Source organism: Podarcis filfolensis, assembly GCF_964270895.1.
Source record: "Podarcis filfolensis genome assembly, chromosome: 7".
Taxonomy (NCBI): Eukaryota; Metazoa; Chordata; class Lepidosauria; order Squamata; family Lacertidae; genus Podarcis; species Podarcis filfolensis.
The window spans coordinates 69462861-69484989 of record NC_139603.1 but is presented as its reverse complement, the minus strand read 5'-3'; the positions used below and the strand labels follow the sequence as shown (position 1 = coordinate 69484989).

At 42.3% G+C, this 22129-nt stretch overlaps 1 protein-coding gene across 22 annotated transcripts in view; it reads right to left on the bottom strand.

The window, feature by feature from the left end:
• Positions 1–22129, bottom strand: part of RIMS2 (regulating synaptic membrane exocytosis 2) — a 338908-nt gene that overhangs the window by 248013 nt on the left and 68766 nt on the right. The window lies entirely within an intron of this gene.

The window sequence follows — 22129 nt, the reverse complement described above, 5'->3', positions numbered from 1 at the left end:
GTGGAAAACAAAGGCTATTTCACACCAAATATCTGCCAAATATAGTCCTAGTTATCCAGAAACAGCCTCTTAAACACCACTTCCTCATAATAGTCATTACAATCTTAACAAAAATATATAGGAAAATAATTTAACCCAGAAGTTTTGCAGTGTGTTTAATCATATTTTAGATCACACACAGGTGCTTCTTAGTCCATCAATAAAATAACAAGTGTTTTTACAACAGTGCAACTCCATGCATGCTCACTAAGTAGAAACATGCTATTTTCTATTTCTTTCTCAGAACTGGCACTCTGCCTAACCTTAATGGCTCACAACATAGTATCCCACTGATCAGACAAGCAGCAGGCCTGGGGTAGGCGGGGCTCCAGTGCCCTTTTCATCACTCTCAGCTGTTCTCCAATTAGCTGAACAGCACAAGGGGAAATGTAGGCCACTATTAAGCATTGGAAAAAACTTAATAGCAGCATGGAGCCAATCATCATGGGAATCACAGGGGAGAGAAGCTTTAGCCAGCTGAGGAAGAGTTAACCAGCAGGGGGGAAAGGGCCGGGAAGTATATAGTGTGAAGTGAATGTGTACACTCTCTCTCTCTCTCTCTCTCTCTCTCTCTCTCTCTCTCTCTCTCTCTCTCTCTCACTCTCACACACACACACACACACGAACAGACTCCACTGAGAGATGGTAGACTCTCCTTCCTTGGATATTTTTAAGCAGAGGATGGGTGGCCTTCTGTCATGTATGAGCTAGTTGAGATTCCTGCATTGCAGGGGGTTGGACTTGACGACCCTGAGGGTCCCTTCCAACTCTATAATTCTATTATTCAAGACACACACAGTTGGGAGGGGGAATTCTAACCAGCAAAGTCAGAAGGAAATGAAACGCAGGAAGTATTTATGGTCACTCTTAATAACCTAATCATCACAGTCTGTACTTTCTGGGTTTCATTTCCTTCTGACAGTTTGTAATTCCACCCTCGACTGTGTGTGTTTGAGTTACACACCTGTAACTCAAAGTAATACTTCTGATGCAACTGATATACTGTAGTCTATGAAAGTTGATATTATAATAAAGTTGTTAGGGTGTTTCCAGGTTGGAATGGCATATCACAAATGGGTCATTGACAACGGTGCCTGGCATCTTGATGCCAAAAACATTGTGTGGACACTGAAGCCAGTAGGAGAACACTTCAATCTCCCAGGACATTCAATACAGGCTCTCAAAGCAGCTGTCTCATTACAAAAGAATTTCAGAAACAGACTTGAAAGAGAAGTTGCTGAATTACAACTTATTACTAAAACTGAAGCTACCAGCATGAGTCTGACCAAACTGTGGGAGGCAGTGGAAGACAGGAGTGCCTGGCGTGTTCTGGTCCATGGGGTCACGAAGAGTCGGACACGACTAAACGACTAAACAACAACAACACAAAAACTGAAAACTATGGAGAGACCTGGTCTGAATAGAGATATTGGATTCTTGTCTCATTACATATGCTAAAGCTATTTTTGGTCATCTGCATACTATCACTTGTCTTTTCCTGTAGGACTAATTACAGTCGTTAACAGTCGTCATAAGAAGAGTTTGGATTTGGATTTGATAACAGTCATTATGAGTTTGACCAAGCTGCGGGAGGCAATGGAAGACAGGAATGGGGTCACGAAGAGTCGGACACAACTAAACAACAACAACAGTCGTCAACAGGTTTACCACACCCATTGAGTCAATCACCCATCTCCTACTACCCTTCTGAGGAAAACCCCACCCCACCCTCCCACTATATATAAGGGTCTAGTGACTTCTGTTTCAGTGTATCTGAAGAAGTGTGCATGCACACGAAAGCTTATACCCAGAACAAACTTAGTTGATCTCTAAGGTGCTACTGGACAATTTTTTTATTTTTTCCGACAAGATTCTCTGTTGTTTTTTCTGCAGTAGATTAACGCAGCTAATGCCTCTGGAAATCCATATGTACATTCATGCAGTCTTTACCTCCTGATATTGAACGGTAATGAATAATGTGTTTTATTGGATAATCCTATGTGTTCTATTGGATTTTTTAAAACAACAGCAACATAGGAATTTGTGAATGTATGCTGTACATTACATGTTCATTAAATGTTTGGAAGCACTACAGGCAACTAGAGCATACTTCTACAGTCCCACTATGCAATTTGTTCATACACTTTGTCAAGCATGGGCATAGGCCCAGATTCTCTCTATTCCTTCTGTGAGGCATTAATGTTTATCTCACATACCCACATGATGCTGCAAAGCACACTATAGCCACATTTTTACTTTGTATAAACCCTCCCACAAATCCATCCAGCACTAGTGGAAGAATGGTGAGCTCTACATAATATAGGTGAGTTTTGGAATGGATGTATAGTTGTGCAGCTTGCTTTTATTTTTTGCCCTTTTTTGCTTTTTTTTAGCGGAGGGAGAATAAATGCAAACTCTAAGAGCTGGAAAAAGTTGGACACACAAATTTTATGTCTTGACTGAACAGCATCACTTACACCTGTGAATATGCTTTTCAATTTCACTTCTACCAAAAGCAGGGAAACAAAACCAACAGGACTATTCAACAGTATTGTGAGAGTGAAAAAATGAAAGAGGTGTCAAATGAAACAAACAAAATGTGTGAAATAGAGAACAATTTTTAAAAGGAAAGTTAAGTCCCACTGTTGTTCATCTGTTTTTTAAATATGAAGTTGTTTTAAATAAGGTAGATAAGCAATTGCATGCTGGAGCTACACAGCATACAAAGAACCAGGGAACTAAAGAACACCTGGTGATTCATGGAGGACAATCTTACTTGGCCATGAGCGATCACCAGAGAAGAAGATGATTATAGATCCATTTCAACCTAGCTTCAACTTGACTTCAGGTTCAACTGTTTAGTTGACATCCATCTCGAGAGAGACAATGGAAGCGTGTGCCATTGGGGATAAAAGCAAACCGCTGGAGAGTTGCAGCGCCTACTGAGATTGTAGAGACCTGGAATAGATACTGGGGCAGATGAAGGCATCCAGTTTTGCTGTTACAAATGCACCATGGCTTTTCTTCTCCCTACACTTCTCTTAGTGGTCATTTCTTTTCTGGTCACTGCTGTGGGCCCACAATCTGACTGTGTCTCCAGGCACTGTGGTCACCTGCAAGGGATTCCCATACAGCAGGGTTAACATTGCCAACCTTCATGTCACGTTAGCAGACATCTTTATAAAACATAGTTGGTCTGCCAATCCTTGGGGATCCTGCCATTTTCCATTTTGTGCAAACATGCTGGGGATGTGGGCTTGGGAGAGCACATCTTTGTTTTTGAATTCTGTCCTGCCATGTGATGCCCCAAATCTTCCTGATGCAGCGCATGTGGAAAGCATTGAGGCGTTGGTTCTGGTGGGTGTAAGTTGCCCACGACTCACTTCCATAAAGCAGCATGCTCAACATGCAAGCCTGGTAGACCTTCATCTTGGTATTGATAGTTAGCATCACATTCTCCCATACCTTTTGGGAGAGGTGAGCCATTGCCGTAGCTGCCTTACCAATATGCTTGTCTAACTTAGCGTCAACAGAAAGGTTGCTGGTTATGGTGGAACCCAGATAGACAAACTGTCCACCATCTCAAGCTTGTGGTCACCACTGCTGATGTGTGGAGTGCTGATGACATCCTGACCCAGGATGTTGGTCTTCATTAAGCTGGTGGTAAGGCCAGACTCCCTGCAGGCTTGGGTAAAATGAGTCAATGAGTCTCTGTAGAGCTTCCTCCGAGTGCATTGTCAAGGCTGTGTCATCTGCAAATAACATTTCTTGGATAAGGACCTGCAGCACTTGTGTAGCAGTTAGAACAGACCCCGTCGGTCCTTGAATGAAAGTACATACTGTCTTCAGTCAAACTGGAGGCATATGAGAGCAACAGGGAGAAGAATGTGCCAAAGAGAGTTGGGGTGAGAACACAGCCCTGTTTCAAAGTGCTCTTTATAGAGAAGGTGCCTGAGAACGATGCTTACTTTCAGAGTCAGACACCTATGTGGAATGGCGCACTCCATGCACCACAAGCCAGCATGGGACGTGGAGGCAAGGTGTTTTCCCAGGCTGCTGCGACACCAGAAACTGGTCTCTCGCCAGCCTGGGAAGTGGGTGCAAGCCTGCCCAACATTTGGCCAATCATGGGTGGGTAGGCTACAGGATTCTGCCCAAGGGCAAGCAGAAATGAGGCAAAAGGCTTCACTGGTCCACTGCTGGGATATTTAAACCCAGGCTGCCTCCATCACCTTGTCCAGCGATAAATTAACTTGTGAAGATTTTTGTGTGAAAGGAAGTCTATATATAGTATAAAGAAATAAATGAATGGATAAAACACACAAAATTGTATGGAAAGAAAATTATTGTTCATGTTATACATTTGCTGCCTTAAATTTAATTGTGTCATAACTTTTTGTATTAAAGCAAAAAAAAACCTGATTAAATTATAGTGCATCTATAAATTTTAAAGAACCTATAATGCATCTGTTTTAAAAAGCAAATACCTCATGCATGCATACATTTTGAAGCACTAAAATGTTATTGTAAAGAGAGGAAGCTATTCATGGCACAGGCTGGTGCACCACCTTGTGCCCAGTACTGGTATTGCTTTATTCCTGGAGAATGCTGAAAGCCAGTTTCAATCAATTCTTCCTTCATGACACACTTCCATGGCCTTCTCTTGCAGTGTTAGGAACAAGGATCCAAGACATGTGTGACTCCAGCATTGCGACCTTCTACAAGAACAAAGGTGACCACCAAAACTGCAACAACAACAGTGGGATCTCCCTGCTGAGTACTGTGGGGAAAGCCTTTGCCAGTGTAGTTTTCAACAGATTATAGCCACTTGCTGACAGGGTCTGTCTCGAGTCACAATGCAGCTCTAGAGCTCAGAGGTCAACAGTCAACATGATATTCTCACTGCACCAGCTGCAGGAAAAATGTTGAGAAGAGAGACACCCCTTGTTCGTTGCCTTCATAGACCTGATGAAGGCCTTTGACCTCGCCAGCTGAAAAAGATTATTTACAATGCTCAACAAGTCCACCTAAGCTTCACAAGGTGATTGTGTCCTTCCACAAGAACATGTGCGACACCATCTAACATGATGGCTAATCCTCAGACACCTTCCCTATAAAGAGCAGTGTGGAAAGGGGCTGTGTTCTTGCTCCAACCCTCTTTGGGTTGTTTGTCCCCCTGTTGCTCTCATATGCTTTCAGCTCAACTGAAAAATGCGTGGAAATCCAAACAAGGAGTGACAGGAGTCTGTTCAACCTGGTACATCTCTGTGCCAAGACAAAAGTCTAATGGGTCCTTATCCAAGAGATGTTGTTTGCAGATGACACAGCCTTGACAGTGCACTCCAAGAAAGTGCAGTGAGTCTACAGAGACTCACTGACCATTTTGCCCAAGCCTGCAGGGAGTTTGGCCTTACTATCAGTATGACAGAGACCAACATCTTGGGTCAAGACGGTGCAAATACCCCACACACTTGAGGTGGTAGGCAATTTTGTCTACCTGGGTTCCACCATAACCAGCAATTTCTCCATCAACATTGAGCTGGGTAAGCATATTGTCAAGGCAGCTAGGACAACAACCAATACCAATATGAAGGTCTATCACGCTTGCATGTTGAGCATGCTGCTTTATGGAAGTGAGTTGTAAATTACAACCCAAGGAAGCGACACCACATGCACTGCAGCAGGAGGATTTTGGGTATCACACGGCAGGACAGAATTCCAAACAAAGATGTGCTCTCCCAAGCCCACATTCCAACATGTTTGCACTCCTGTCTCAGTGATGTCCACACTGGCTTGGTCACATCCACATATAAGATGGCAGGATCACCACGGATGTGTTCTATGGCTTCTGGCACCAGGCTAATTGGTAGATCAACTCTGTGTTACAAAGATATTTGCAAATATGAAGGCTGGCAACATTAACCTTGCCACGTGGGAATCCCTTGCAGATGACCACAGTGCCTGGAGACAGGCTGTCAAGTCATGTATCCATAGCAGTGACCAGAGGAGAAATGACCACTGGGAGGAGCGCAGAGAGAATAAACACCATGGTGCATCTGCAACAGCACAACTGGATGCCTTCATCTGCCCCAGCTGCAGTCAAACACGCCTCTCCCACATCGGTCTCTACAGTCACAGCAGACGCTGCAACCTTCCAACAGCTTGACCTCACCCCCAAAGGCGCACTCCTCCATTATCTCCCAAGACAGACAGATACCAACAATGCCTGGCATTATTTTTTTAATTAAAAAAGCCACCCATTTATCAATTTTAATATAAAATTTTCCATAAATACATTTGTTAAATTTTCTTTTCAGTGGATGCAAGATTGAAGCAAAGCTCCATCACTACTTTAAATTCACTTGGAGGATCTCAGTAAAGATGCAGGCAAGACTGAAGTTAAAATCAAGGAACAAGTAGTTTGTACAGTATAGATGTACAGTATACTGTATTCAAATATTATATGTTGGAGATTATGGGCAGGATTCACCTAATGAGCACTGTCAGCAGAAGCTCTGAAGAAGGATTTCTGCTTATACAAGACTTTCCCATTTCTCTCCCTGCTGTGCCCCCTGCAGCCCCCCAAAATAGCCCTGGGGTAGCCAGGAGAACTCACAGAACAGTGTGCTGGGGAAGAAGGGGGATTGTTCTGTCTGACAATCTGAAATGGAAAAATTGGAAGAGTGTGACATTGATTTACACCCTATATATTGGTGATAAGGTCTAAAATTGGCTATGACTATACATGATTTTTAAAAAATTATCTGTAGAAATAATCCTTAACACAAATAAGGATCTTTACTGATAAACTAGTGCACACGGGAGGAGAGAAGGCTTATGCAGCCATGGATGGTTGTCTGAATGTAGTTAGAATGTTGAATTTAATGGACCTTTGATCTCATTAAGGAAAGCAATTTTTAGGATATTATGAAGAGTGTCCAGTGATAACTACAGTTTATGCTCTATTACTATTTTACTTCAAAGAACAAAGGGAGGTATTATGGGGGTGGCTACACTATATGTGAGGCATCAATGTTTCCAGATGCAATAATGACCTTTGCAAATGATAACAGGATACAAAGAAACATTACGTGATCTTTAAAATTCTCTGTTCACCTTTCCATGATCAAAGCAATTAACCAAAGGTTGCAAGTTTTAATCAAATTATTCAAATATTAAATGATTCAACTATCCAGTGAAGTAATGGTGGGGCTACACTCCCCTTTAAGGATCAAATGTGCATATTAAGATACTATTAGATTTGACTTTGGATACCCAGATAGCCTCTAAGGAATAAAGCATCCAGGTTGGATTACTGTAATGCATTGCATGTGGGACTGCCCTTGTAAATCATTTGGAAACTGGCTGCAATTCAAGCCACAGACCTTCGCTCTATATTAGAGGGGCTGGCTGTGCCCGCCCTCTGGTGGCCTACCTCCATGCCCACTCACAATTTGCTAAATGAGCAAGCGGGTGGGATCCATTTCCCAGGCAGCAAGCTCAGCCCAGAAGCTTCCTTTGCTGCCTAGGAAACCATCCCATCCCTTGGGCTTCCCTGTTGGATCTCCGTGGACGGCCCGCAATGGCACCCACCGGGAAGAGTGAGCGGACTTCTCCAACAGGCTGTGTACTGTCCTGGACCACATGCTGTGTCTAAAACACAGCACGAACAGAGAAGACTCTCCTGCCCCTCTATCCAGATCTAAAGTTGGCTCTAAGGGGGTAGAAAATAAGCACCTCCCTCAAAAGTTCAGACTTGGCAGAGGCTTATTCTGCATCTGCACCCAACAGAACACAGAAGCAGATTAAGCACATGTGCCTTTACCTTTCTTATCCAGATCAGAGCTGGAAAGGAGAAGCAGGGGTATGTGGGCTTGATCTGCCCCTGCAGATGATCAGTTGGGCACAGATGCAAGCTCACACACCTCTGGTCTCTCTCTAGCTTTGAGCTGGAGATGGCAGGAGGCAGCTTTTTATGGCTCTGCAATTTCACCCAGGAGGTGCAGGGCCCAAACAAATGCCAGGCTTCAGTAGAACTCTGGGGCAGAGAAAGGTTCATCTCTCTCTAACTCCAGGTTCAGAAGTAGTCCCAGGCTCACCTCACTCACTTGAGCCTAATTCCCCTGATGCCATGGTGAGGGTGGTGCACAATATATATATTTTAGTAAATATTTTTATTTCAATTTTCAGTAAGTACAAAACAAGAAAACAATCAGAACCAAGTAATGCAAACATAAAACAGTAAATATATATATATATATATCCAGGCATGTAAAATAAGTACATTTGTTCATAGAGCAAGCATTAGAGTCCATATCCTGAAAAAAAGATCAGTATTAGGTATATAAAACCCATAGAAATTATATGTCCATCAAGTCATGCTTTTTGTGATGGCTGCCTTGTTCTATGTGGTCTGGAGGCAAGGAGGTATGTAAAGAAATACCTTCTTTCATCTGAACCTTTCAGTTATTTAACACCATCTTCTGAAAGTCTGTTCCAAGTGTCCCTGAGATACTGGTTGTGCCCACTATATAGGGTTTTTTCTGTGGCTGCACCCCCACATACAGAAACAAGTTTGGTGCCAAATATGTCATCTTTGAGGCACAAAATTAAGGCTGTTCTCTTCTCCCATGTATTTAATGGCTGGTTGATTTATTGCTCCTATTGTTGTTCATATCTTAAATTGTACTGATTTACTGCTCCTATTGCTGTTCATATCGTAAATTGGATTTTAGGTTTGATCTATTAGATTTGGATTTTATTCTTGATGGTTTTATAAGCAGAAAAGCATCAAATATTTCAAAGAAATATGTTTTTAAAAAAATTGAGATGGCATTTCCTCCTTATAATAAAAGGCAGTTTTTAGTTTTTAAAATGGCCACAGTCCCTGCAATACCTCAGAAAAGCAAAGTATTTAAATGTAATAAATTGAGTGAAAGACAGCAGGTCAATTAACTGTACATTTTTTCTTTCTATTGCAATCCCTAATAAAAATTGCTATTAACACTTAGCTGTAGTAATAATAATAATAATAATAATAATAATAATAATAATACGTTATACTAGGCTGGGCTGGGCTGGGTTAGGTGAAGGAGTCTTTAACCCACCTCTTCCAGCCTCCTGCCAACCTCCCCCTTCCATAAGCTGAACATGCAGACAGGCAGTAGGCCTGCTGATGTTATCTTCATTAGTGGGAGCTAGCAAATAGCGGGAGCCAGCAAAAAGAGTGGGGAGAGGCAGGTCTGAGCTGGCACAAGATCTGCTGGATGTCAACCAGTCTTGCTGTCACATGACCTCATTAGGGCTGGTGTGGCACCAATGACTTAACCAACTAGTGCAGTGGAGCTAGTGCAGCAATTGGGTCACAACCAGACTCAGTCATCCCACCCTCCTCCATCTTCAGCTGTGGCTGCCACCTACAGCAGAGTTGTAGATGAAGCAGTGGCCCTGCCACTCCACAAAGTCCCACTGGAGGAGGAGGAGGTACTTTAAAAAAATTGAGATGGCATTTCCTCCTTATAATAAAAGGCAGTTTTTAGTTTTTAAAATGGCCACAGTCCCTGCAATACCTCAGAAAAGCAAAGTATTTAAATGTAATAAATTGAGTGAAAGACAGCAGGTCAATTAACTGTACATTTTTTCTTTCTATTGCAATCCCTAATAAAAATTGCTATTAACACTTAGCTGTAGTAATAATAATAATAATAATAATAATAATAATAATAATACGTTATACTAGGCTGGGCTGGGCTGGGTTAGGTGAAGGAGTCTTTAACCCACCTCTTCCAGCCTCCTGCCAACCTCCCCCTTCCATAAGCTGAACATGCAGACAGGCAGTAGGCCTGCTGATGTTATCTTCATTAGTGGGAGCTAGCAAATAGCGGGAGCCAGCAAAAAGAGTGGGGAGAGGCAGGTCTGAGCTGGCACAAGATCTGCTGGATGTCAACCAGTCTTGCTGTCACATGACCTCATTAGGGCTGGTGTGGCACCAATGACTTAACCAACTAGTGCAGTGGAGCTAGTGCAGCAATTGGGTCACAACCAGACTCAGTCATCCCACCCTCCTCCATCTTCAGCTGTGGCTGCCACCTACAGCAGAGTTGTAGATGAAGCAGTGGCCCTGCCACTCCACAAAGTCCCACTGGAGGAGGAGGAGGTACTTGGGATTACACCCAATATCACAAGCAATTCTTTAAAAAAATATATCAAATAGTTCTGACATGGTGCTTCCACAGTCCAGGTCTGTGTTACTCACACAGTGAAGAGTCAAAAATGACAAGAAAAAAGAAAATCATACTTCAGCACAGAGTTAAAGGAATTACATCAAAAATTCAATATTCCAGCTAGGTATAATGGGGCATCACCTATGCAAGTAATAGACAATTTCTGTGCGGATAAATATTAAAGTACTTCCTGAGGTTGAAGACTAGATATTCAGGATTTGAAACATACCTCATATAATGAAGGCTTACAGAAAAATCTTAGGTTGTAACTCTGTGTGAAGATAGGAGGAAAACAAAAGAAGAGGAATAAAGACTGCTTAAAACAGTGCGATCCTACAGGTGTCTACTGAGAAGCAAGTTATTTGAGTTTAGTAGGACTTAGTCTTAAATAAGTATTATATAATAGGATTGCAACCTGAAAGGCTTGAGACCTTCTCCTATATGAAGGAAATTTGGGCAGCTGAGGAAAACTCACAGCAGTGCTTCTCCAAGGGGCTCAGCCATGTGTCTGGAGGCTCCTTTTTCACTAAGCAATTTATAATGCAGAAGTGGTTCCTATTTCCTGGGCAATTTTCTAAGAAGCCATAAAACAAGGAAAGCTCTCTCCTACTGTATAGATGGCATTTGACTGTTGAGGAGAGGAAAGTCCAGGTGACTAGCTGAAACAGAGGACAGGACTCCTGCATCCTTAATGTAGAAGAGGAGATTTCAGCACATGGACCTGGTGGTTCCTGATATTAGCACCTTAATGGTGAAACTTCATATTACTTTGCAAGATCTATGAGTGGATTTCCTGATTTTTTTGTTGTTTAAAAGAAGTCATGGAAGGAATCCAGATTTGATCAGAATAAGATCAGGGGGCAGTTAAATGCTTTCTATTCATACTGCTTCTTGATCTAAATTGTGCCATTCCCCCCCCCCCCCATATTGCTGCTTGCTCTGATGTGGGTTAAATATGGTATCCTTATTTTCTTCCCATGGGTATTTATATATTCTCACATAGGACAATCAGTAGCTTGTGGAGGGGATTTAGATTGAGAAAATGGCACTGGATGTGGGGAATAGTTAACAATAATACCTCTACTCTAGTGCCATTACTCTAATAAATTCAAAGCCCCTCCCAGATGCTTTCAAGCAATAAGATAATTCAGAAATCAGTCAACATTGGCCTTGCATTAACTCTTTCTGGCTTAGTTTGTTGTGTCCAAAAGCTGTGTGCAAGGTCATAAAGGCATGGTGCTTTAGACCCATCTTTTAAAATGCACCATTTCATACAATGGTTTGCCAAGTGAGACATTTCCAAGTGGTTGTACCTCACTGGCGGAGGAACGGGGTTGGGGGGGGTGCAGTCTGCCCTGGGTGTCATCCCTGAGGGGGGTGACATCGGCGCCCCACCCCTGGGACACTTGCCACGGGCACCGCCCCCCCATGGGACACTTACCACCCTGTGGGACACTTACCGCCCCGCCCCTGTGGGACGCTCACCGTCCTGCCCCCGGGGGAGGATATGTACCTCTCTGGGTGCTGGAGCAGCTAGCTCCACCTCTGGTTGTACTTCACATATGTCAGGGGTCAGCAAATTTTGTTAGGAGGGGGCCCATTCACCATCAGACCTTGTGACGGGCCGGACTGCGTGCACACGCACGCGGTGGAGGAGGGCTTCTCTCTCTCCCCCTCTCTCCCCCAGCCCCTCCCCTCCCCCTGCTTTCCTACCTTCTCTGCCGCTCTGCCTGCGGTTGGGAGCCAACGGTGGTGGCAGCGCCTCTCCTTTCCAGGCCAGCTTTCCCAGGCGCCAGGTGTGGGGCCAGCAGGCGCACCAAGCTCCAGCCGAAGTCCCGCGACATGCCCGTCACGATGCCCACAGCATGGCCATGGACAGAGAGTCTGGCTGGCAAGTGGTGAGCCTGGGTCGCACCTCAGTGCGTGGGTGGCAAGGCTTCGGATTGGCTGGCACCAATCAAAGCCCAGCTCCCTTCCTCCGCAGGGCAGGGAGAAGCCCGGAGGAGGGAGGGAGGAGGCGCTGCCGCAGTGTGTGCGGGGGGAATGGCGCCTGAAGAAAATTGTAAAAAAAATGGTGCAGCCCGAACAATCACACCGATCCAAGCAGCGATTCCAGGACTGCCCATGGGCCGGATCCAGAGGGCAATTGGGCCTGATCCGGCCTGCGGACCTTAGTTTGCTGACCCATGACAGATGTGAATGAGGCATGTGTAAATCAGACTAACACTTTACCAGTCTGGAATTCCAGAAAGTGTGGCACTCTTAAAGAAGCAATAGGCCGCAGTTATAATTTACATCAAATGCTATACTGGCTAAATAGTAAGGGTGGTTTACAATGTTAGTCATTTTTCAAAACAGACCCATTGAAATCAGTGGACATTACTAACTTAGCTTCATTAATTTCAGTGGCTCTACTGTAAGCAGAACTTTGCTGGAAACAACCCTTAACATTTAAAACCCAACTAGATGTGTTATTTAAACAGGGACTGGACAGCCACTTATCAGGACTGTTGCCATTAAATCCAGCACTGCAGATCCTGTATGGATCAGGGAGTTGAACCAGATGGCCTCCAAAGTTCCTTTCAATTCCTACTCTGTTATTTTACGATTCTATGTTCCTCACACAACACACTATTGCAAAGAAAACCATTTTGCCGTAATGATAATCCATAATAAATATTATTATTACTCAGACCACAACACAACCACTTTCTTATTATATTTACTCCATGGAGATAACAGGAAAAAAAGCCTTTATTCATTTATTTTTTATGTTACACACAAATCTACAGGAAAATTTCTCCTCTTCTATTCTTTCCCTAAGCCACTAGTCTGTGCTGTAGTACTTTCTTTCATATAGCAGTGAGGATACCAAGCTGGCCAAATGCCAGTTCTTTTATGCTCATTATTTGTCATACATCCATACTAATGCATTCAGCAATTCCTCTGTGCCCCACAAACAAGGGGAAACCTTAAAATAAAATTCAAAAAGCCGAGAAGCTCAAAATTGTTTTCACACTGAACCTAAGGCTCTTGAACTATGTCATAGTTAGTTCTTTTAATTATAGATCAGTCTTATCAGCCTCATCTGTAGTCGCATGGAAGGAAGGATCATGCTACAAGGTGAAGCACAGGGAATGCTACAAAAAAATGGGTTCTACCACCAACTACTACAACAATGTGAGGTGGGTACACTGTCACCATCGATGAATCCTATCAATAATATGAGGTCATCATGCTGCTGTTTCTTACAGCCCTTCTGACCCTTTCAAAATGCATACAAGCAAGTGAGCCTTACAACAACATTTTGCAGTGTATCCCCCAATGGGGAAGTGTTTTTGTTGAGGATTCAGCCAGCCTAGAAGCCTTGTAGCTCAGGACTCACTGGAATGGGGAACAGAATATTTCATCTTTCCCACCTCATTGACGCCTTCCCCTGATGTGTTATATATTGCTAGAGGCCTGCCAGTTCCAAGCCTGGGAATTTACTGTATTTTTCCATGTATAAGACGTGCCCATGTATAAGACGCCCCAAGATTTTAAGCCTTATTTTAAAGTAAAAAAAAAAACTAGTCTTATACACAGAAAAGTAAGGTAATAGTTATATAGCATTTGTTTTATAGCTTAGAGGTTCTATTTACGATCAAGTTGTAGAGATAGATAGATGATAGATAGATAGATAGATGATAGATAGATAGATAGATAGATGATAGATAGATGATAGATAGATAGATAGATGATAGATATAGATAGATAGATGATAGATATAGATAGATGATAGATAGATAGATGATAAATAGATAGATAGATTAGATAGATATAGATAGATAGATAGATAGATAGATAGATAGATAGATAGATAGATAGATGATAGATAGATGTTAGATAGAAGGAAGGAAGGAAGGAAGGAAGGAAGGAAGGAAGGAAGGAAGGAAGGAAGGAAGGAAAAATCGCTTTATAGAGCAAGGAGCAGTTTTTTAACCTTATGGCATGCACACACACACACACACACACACACACACTGCAAAATACTTACTATAACCTAGGGTTCCCATATTTCCTTTTTTTAGGAAGACCCCAAAAGTAGTGATTTTAAACTTTTGGAGTTGTTGTCTCGGCGTTTTCCATCACATAGCCATACACCTGGGTTTTCCCTGTCATTTTGCTGATTCAGCAAAATTCCCCCTAGATGTCATTTTTACACCCAAAAACCAGGACTTGTCAGGAATTTTCCTGACGTATGGCAAGCCTATATAAGCTGTCTATGTATGTTTTGTTTTGCTTTCAGCTGACACCCTAACATCTCTGTTGGAACTACTATCACAGAAAGTCTGGGTTCACACTTTCTGTCTTTTAGAGTTTAGAACATTTCCCCACTCTGTCTTAGGGTTGACAGCTTTTTTTAGCAAAGTTGATTAGCTTTTTTGACAAAATCACAAAAATATGCCTTTTTAAAAACTATTTTTATGGGACATCGGCAAAAACGGCACTGCCAACATGGACTGCCATACATCCATATTTTCCCGGGCATTTTCGCCGATTTCCGCCCGGACACTGCTGTCGACTGCAGTATTCCGGATATGTCTGGGAAATCCCAGATGTATTGCAACCCTGCTCTGTCTATATAGCTGGGGTGGGGAACTGGCAGCCTACGGATTGCTTGTTGTCTGTAGCATTGTTCAGCTCACCAGATGTGGCTGGCCCACTCTTAATCATTGGGGCTGGAGCACCTGGGAAGAAGAGGAAGTGAAAAGGAAGAAAGAGATGACAATAATAGACCATAAAAGACTATAGAACATGAAGAGAGAGAGAAAGTGGTGGGAGCAGAACTGTCACAGAAAGGAGGAGGAGACCTGGGAGGACAGTGGAAGTATAAGGAAAGTATAAGGACAGCCACCTTGCAGTGAGCCATGGAGTAGGGGAGCCTAGATAGCAAGAAATATAGAGGGACATTGTGAACCTGGAGTAGGGAAGTGAATTAGATAATTCCTAAAGGTATAGTGGGATTATTCTGATGGAAGCTATATGACTTACTACCTCTCACACACCTTTCCTCAAGAGGCAGTCAGACAGATTTCATCAGAATAATCCCACTAGGAACTAGCCTATCTGGGTCCTTACCTCACCCCCTCCCTGCCCCCACTGCTGCCAGCACCAGCATCACAACTGTACCCTCACCTGCAGCTTTGCCTGCACTTGCCACCACAACACAGCAGCGGCGGTGAGGACAATGGGACTGTGTTGGTGGTGGGAGCTAATCTCCTGCAGGGCTGGTAGCCGCACAACAGAGGGGGTTGGATCCTGAAGCAAATGACTTCCCTTCGCCTAATGGACAAGCCACCGCCCTATGCTACAGCTAACACCAAGATGCTGTTAAAAGTTTGTTCTGTGTTACCTTGAGCCTCAAGCACATGTAAAGGTAAAGGGACCCCCGACTATTAGGTCTAATCATGACTGACTCTGGGGCTGCGGCGCTCATCTCGCTTTATTGGCCAAGGGAGCCAGCGTACAGCTTCCAGGTCATGTGGCCAGCATGACTAAGCTGCTTCTGGAGAACCAGAGCAGCGCACAGAAATGCCGTTTACCTTCCCGCCGGAGCGGTACCTATTTATCTACTTGCACTTTGACGTGCTTTTGAACTCGTAGGTTGGCAGGAGCAGGGACCAAGAAACGGGAGCTCACCCCGTCGTCGACCTTCTGATCAGCAAGTCCTAGGCTCTGTGGTTTAGACCACAGAGCCACCCGCGTTCCCAAGCACATGTACTGAGACAAAATTACTTTCTTGAATTCTTAAACTGATAAAATATCCAGAGTTTAATTAGGGTTGAGCAGCCTCTTTTCTGGCAATGATTGCATTACCTTGTGATGGGGAGAATCTTTTAGGGACTGCATAATGGTTGTGAGAGAGGCTAGAACCAGAAATTGGTTGGGCCAGACTAAAAAGAAAAACCTCTGCTACCCCTTTCTCCAGATTGCTCTCCCTCTTTGCAACTCACATGAAATCAGGGCTGCAAGTTCCCCAGCCTTGCAGTAAAGCAACATGGTGGGTTAATCTGAAATTAGGTACTACTTATAAGTTATTTTGTTTTTTGTTCTTTTTTTTAAAAAAAACACAACACATTTATATACTGCATTCATAAGAATATCAGAGTGGTTTACAACAATAGTGCATAAAACCATGCAATAAAAACCTCCTTTGCAAAGCTGTGAAAGTGCTAACTAGGCTTTGGGAAGGAGGCCAGGGGAATCTAGGACCCTGTCAGAGCCCTCACACCTCCTTCCCCAAAGGCCAGAACCTCACTTACCAGAATTTGGAAAGGTAGCAGAAAGCCGGAGGGGGGGAGTCAAATGTTGCCATGGGCCGCAAACTTGAGAACCATGTGCATTCATCGGGCCAGGTGATAGACCACCCTGATCTAGATAATCAGTCTCATTCAGGAATACAATTTCTCCACAACCAAGTATATATCACCACATTTGCCAATAAAGGGGTGCATAGTTATTATACTCCATTGGGTCTAGACCAGGCTATATGAGATATGGACATACCACTGCATTTTTAAGGGCAGTAGGTTCCACCATCACACAAATATGTGTTTACCACACCTCTGACCTGCTCAGTCACCCCACCCCAACAGTCTTAAATAAGCCAGGATATACAAGGAACTAATGAGCAGGTGGTCAGGCACATCATTGCAAGTATCCTATACCCAACATAAGACCACATTAACTGGACATGATCCCATAACACTGTGCTTGACATTGTGTTGGACTTTTCAGCCGGCCCTGTCACAATAGCAGCATCTAAGTCACTACAGAGCCAAGCAGCTTTACTCTTGATGTCTTTAGACATCTGGTTACACTTAGTCACCAAGCGCTCCAGAGGTCTGCCCCCTTGGTCACAAGTAACCAACTTCCAGACCACACAGAACAACTCTGCTGGATAGTTCCTAGAGGATGCAACGGAGGCAGTGAAGTAGAATCTCTTTGCTGCTCTCCCTGCCATGTGATAGGATGTGTTATGAGCCTGAACATGAGCTTGGTCAGCTCCTGGGTAAGATTTACACCACTTACCCTCCAGCCCTCTCCCGGTCTGTTTCATCCGCTACTTAGTATACCAAGGAACAAAATGGACTGTACAGCACTGGAGAGGGCCTACAGAAATGATCATGTCAATGGCTCATAAGTATCACTATCCCACTAGAACCACTACCTACTGTAGTATGTATTCTGACAAGAATTACAAACTCAAATAGTGCGACCACTCCCACTATTGAAACTTACATTGGCCTGAGTTCTTGGTGTGCTTTTTTCTTGGTATATTTAATAACAAGAACTCCAACTTATTTAACGTAAGAATTGAGAAACATACACTATCATTCTGTAATGGGATAGTGAATGGGCATTCTGACCTGGATTATTAGACTGCATCTCTTCAAGCTTTCCTAATGTTTAATATTTTGCTATACTTATGCATTGCTGATATTTGCTGACATAATCTGTTTTATAATTTTTTTAATGATGTAGTAGTCCACTATAAACGTATAACATCTTTGAAAACCAGTAAAAGGACAAAACAGATATACATGGTTATTCAGTAATAACTATGTTGCAGATAAATTAACCTGACAGTTTACTTTTTTATTTCACAAACAAATATATTTCTGGATTCTGGTAGGTAGCTGTGTTGGTCTGACGCAATAGATGTGTGTGTGTGTGCGTGTGTGTGCGTGCGCGTGCGCGCATGCACATTTCTTCAGATATATCTGTAGGTGCTACTGGACAATTTTTTATTTTTTATTTTTTAATATTTCTGGTTCTTCTACCATAAGTAATCATACAAAACATGTAACAACTACATGATTTACACCCCACAGCAAATTCTAAGTCTCTGACAACTGAATCGTATAAGAAAATGAATTGATTGAAACTATTTTACCCCTTTGCAGCAGAGAGAAACGAAATATAATCTTTACGGAAAAGGAGTACTTACACCACTTATCTACAAAATGCTAGTATATAGTATTATTTTTGCAACATTATAGAAAACACTACATCTATGCAGAATATGTAGAAGAAACCAAAAGCTGACCAGACACCTAACTAGATCCTTGTTAATCAAATGATTCAGCAAATTAGCACCAGCAAATCCTTAATTAGTTTATTATTATTTCAGTTCAAGTTAAATGGAGAAAAAATTGTGAAAGATAAAATTACACTAATATATGTTTAACAACATTGGGGAAATGCAATTGTAAGTATACAGTAAGTAAATGCAGCTATTAAAGATATACTGTCACAAACAATTTCAGGTACAGTACCTCATTTTATTGTTTTTCTGGTCATCACCCTTATCTCCAAAGCTTTAATATTTAGACAGTCCTTTAAACAACTTGTACTGAGCAAATTACCTTACTAAATTATCATACTAACAATCTTCTACAAAAACCACAAATATTAACCCACACAGATTAAGTAACTGAATTTAACTACCTGAAATCCATTCTTCTCCGCTGATCCCCTGGATCACAACTGTAGACATCTTTTTAATTTTAAAAATAGTGGATTTGTAATGATCCATTCCTGATATTTTGTAGCTTGTTAAAACACGATATGCATTCAAAGGGAAAAATAATGCTGCACACTTATTGTATCCAAAATCTTATCTATATCTGAGCGCAGAGTTGCTTCTCATAAACCTACGCTGTGGCACATCCAGTGTACATAATGGTAAAAGATACACTTGCCAGAAATTACCATTCAAAAGAAAATAAAGCACTAAATTACTGTTTTAAAAGAGGGTGTAATCCCACTGTAAGCAAGGACAATTCCATGTAACTCCTGAAGTTTTCAATCATCTATTTGTTATAGATACAATCCACACAGAGCTCTGAGCAAGCAGCCAAGAACAAGAGAAAGTCTGGTTATACTTTCTACTTTACTCTCTTAATAGCAATGTCTTCATTATTTATATATATCGGCACTGGTTTCCAGCAGCTGAAGCCAAATCTATCTGGTTAAATATTCATTGTCTCCTCCTGTGCCATAATGTCCAACTGTACTCAAAAGAATCCTAGGTGTGCTGTTACACACCTGTGGCTAAAAGAAGGGATTTGCTTAGCTAAGTTTGATAAAAGGCCTATGTCTGAAACTTAACAGCACTTGATATGGTTTCTGAATGCCTCACCAGCTGGTCAATATAACATAACACTCAAACCCAATTTAACATTCTGGCTCTGCAGCTGAAAAGCTTTTAGAGTACACCTCAACCGATGTCATGATGGAGGGGCTTTACCTCAGCTCTGGAACATGTGCTTTGCATATATAAGGTCCCATGTTCAATCCCTGGCATCCAGTTAAGGAACTTACGTAACAGGGCAAAGATCACACCATGAATCCTAGAGAGCTACAGAATATCAGGGTTGGCACTACTAGGCTACAGGGACTATTAATCTAATTCCACAGATGGCATTTCCTTCATGTTCATTACTTATCACTATATCAAAAAGTGTTTAAAGGATGGCTGATACATTTGTAGATTGGTATTTAAAGAAAAACTTTAACAACCTAATCAAGAGTTATTTCAATGACACAACACCACTCAGTATTAGGTTGTAGGATTTCAGCACTGCTATATATTCCTAGCTGTCATGCCACTCTGTTGGGGAGAGGGCATCTCTATTCAATCCTCTTGCATTCCAACCTCATGAAAATGCATGAGTGACATCTCCCCTTTTGATCCTTTTTTGGCAAAGGGGATTGAGCTGAAGCACCCTTTGGTGCCAAGATAGTTGAGGCTGAATTGGACTCCCAGAAAAAAATATGCTCCCTGCACAATTCACTTTCTTCTCAAGATCCTTTGGGCAATAAAGAGCAATACCCCTTTCAACAAAAGCATAATGTGGGATGAGGAGGAATGGCTACGCATCTTTAGATCAATGTTATTCCTTCCTTCATAATCACTTTAGGCCCTAACAAGTGAAGACTAGCATCAGTATAAGCAAAGTACTGTCCTATTTCCGGTCTTTCATTCTAGATAGGGAAGCAATCCACCAGGGCCAAATGATTCACCAAGAATCAGAGGGCTTGAGACCCATGTGCTGAAGGGCAAAATAATTGTCGATCCACACAGACCAGCAAGATTCAGGAAACGCAAGCAGCTTGGAGGCTGGAGTACAGAGGATCTGTCCAGCAGCATCAGCAGCCTTCGTCAGCGATTAGAGGTCTAGTGCTGAACAGTCTGTCCAGATAGACACTGGAGTTTGAAACCAGAAAATGGGATAGAATTTTGGTTCCACCAGTTTCCTGAGAGCAACAAAAGGATTTTAAAATCAGCCTGGCCGACCCACACTTCTAGCTCACTTATCCTGACGATTTTTAAAAGGATATCGTCTCTTGAGTAAGATCCAAACACTGGGTGCTCTGTGCTTCCAAGCAAGTGTTGCACCTTCTCATATGCACTTTTACTTGTGGAGTTGCTAAGATTTCCAAGGGCAAATGATCTAGAGCCTTCAGGATTTGGTGGATAGAGGGTTTGGAGCTGGGGTGTATTCTTAGGTGTTGTGGTTTCCTTCTGGGAATATGACTCTTCCCAGAAATTGCTGGTGCCAGAATCGAATCTCATTTTCTGAGAAGGTTTCACCCAGTTCTGGTTTTGGACATGGGCTGGCCCTGACATGCACATGTGCAAGACTTGCTCAGTGTGTTTAGAGGCATTTGGTGGGGACGACAGAGGCCTTTCTTCAGTGGTATGGATTGTCTACCATGGGGGTAGTACCTCTCCTACCTGGTTATTTTAGCACTACTTCCCACTGCTCACACATGGACTCTGCACACACGCTCAACAGCAAACTTTGGGATCTCAAAGGAATGCATTCCCAAAAATTCAGAAGAATTGGGAAAATGACCATAATAAGGATAATAAGGACTAGTTAGTAATTATTTCCCTGGTGTAAATTCACTTATTTAAGGAAGCTCCAAAAATGTAGCCCATGGAACTGAAAAATCTGACTGAAATCATGTTAGAGCCATTATCAGCCATTCAGGGGGATTTTACAGTTCTTTCTTAAGTTTTCAAAAGCTGAATAGAGAATCCCTTGGAGAACTAATTTGAATTTATATTATATTTATTTTTAGAATTTATATCTTAGCTTTCCACAAACATTAGAAATATAATTTGAAACTAGTTGGGGGGGGACTAGACGAAATTTCTCTAATCATCAAAGCAAATGTATTAAGAACAAGTGATGCCATACAAATTACAGGCTAATCCAAACCTCAGAAGCAGAATAATTTATATTAATGCTAATTTTGAGGGCAATCCTAGACTCCCAGCGTCAAAGGAAGATGTCTCATTTCTTGCTGCAATGATGAGAGGTGGTCAGTAACTCAAAGAATTTCAGGCAGCAAGGCTGAAAAAGATCTCTCTCTTCCAAAGATCTTGAAGAACTACTGCCAGTCACAGCACTGGCCAAGAGAAACCAGCAACACAATAAGGGCAACTTTATACAAACAGTGTGTCAAGCAAGTGGTACATCATTTTAAATTCCACTTGGAAGCCAAAGCTATAGATAAATAAGGACACGACTGTTTTCAAAAGAAGCAGCAATATTCCCCCTTATAGAAGTACAGAACAGTATGCAATGGAGCACAATAGTTTGCAGTACAAAGGGGAAACCAAGAACGACCCTGTTAAACCCTAGAAGGTTTCTTATAAATTAATTATTTTTGGAGGGAATTTATACCCCTCTCTTCCAATATAAGTCCAGTGCTCCGAGCTGCTTAGTTGATTAAAAACAGCTAGAAGAATGAATTAATACAACTTTAAAAATTAAACAATGCTTTAGAGCTTGATCTTAAGCATACTG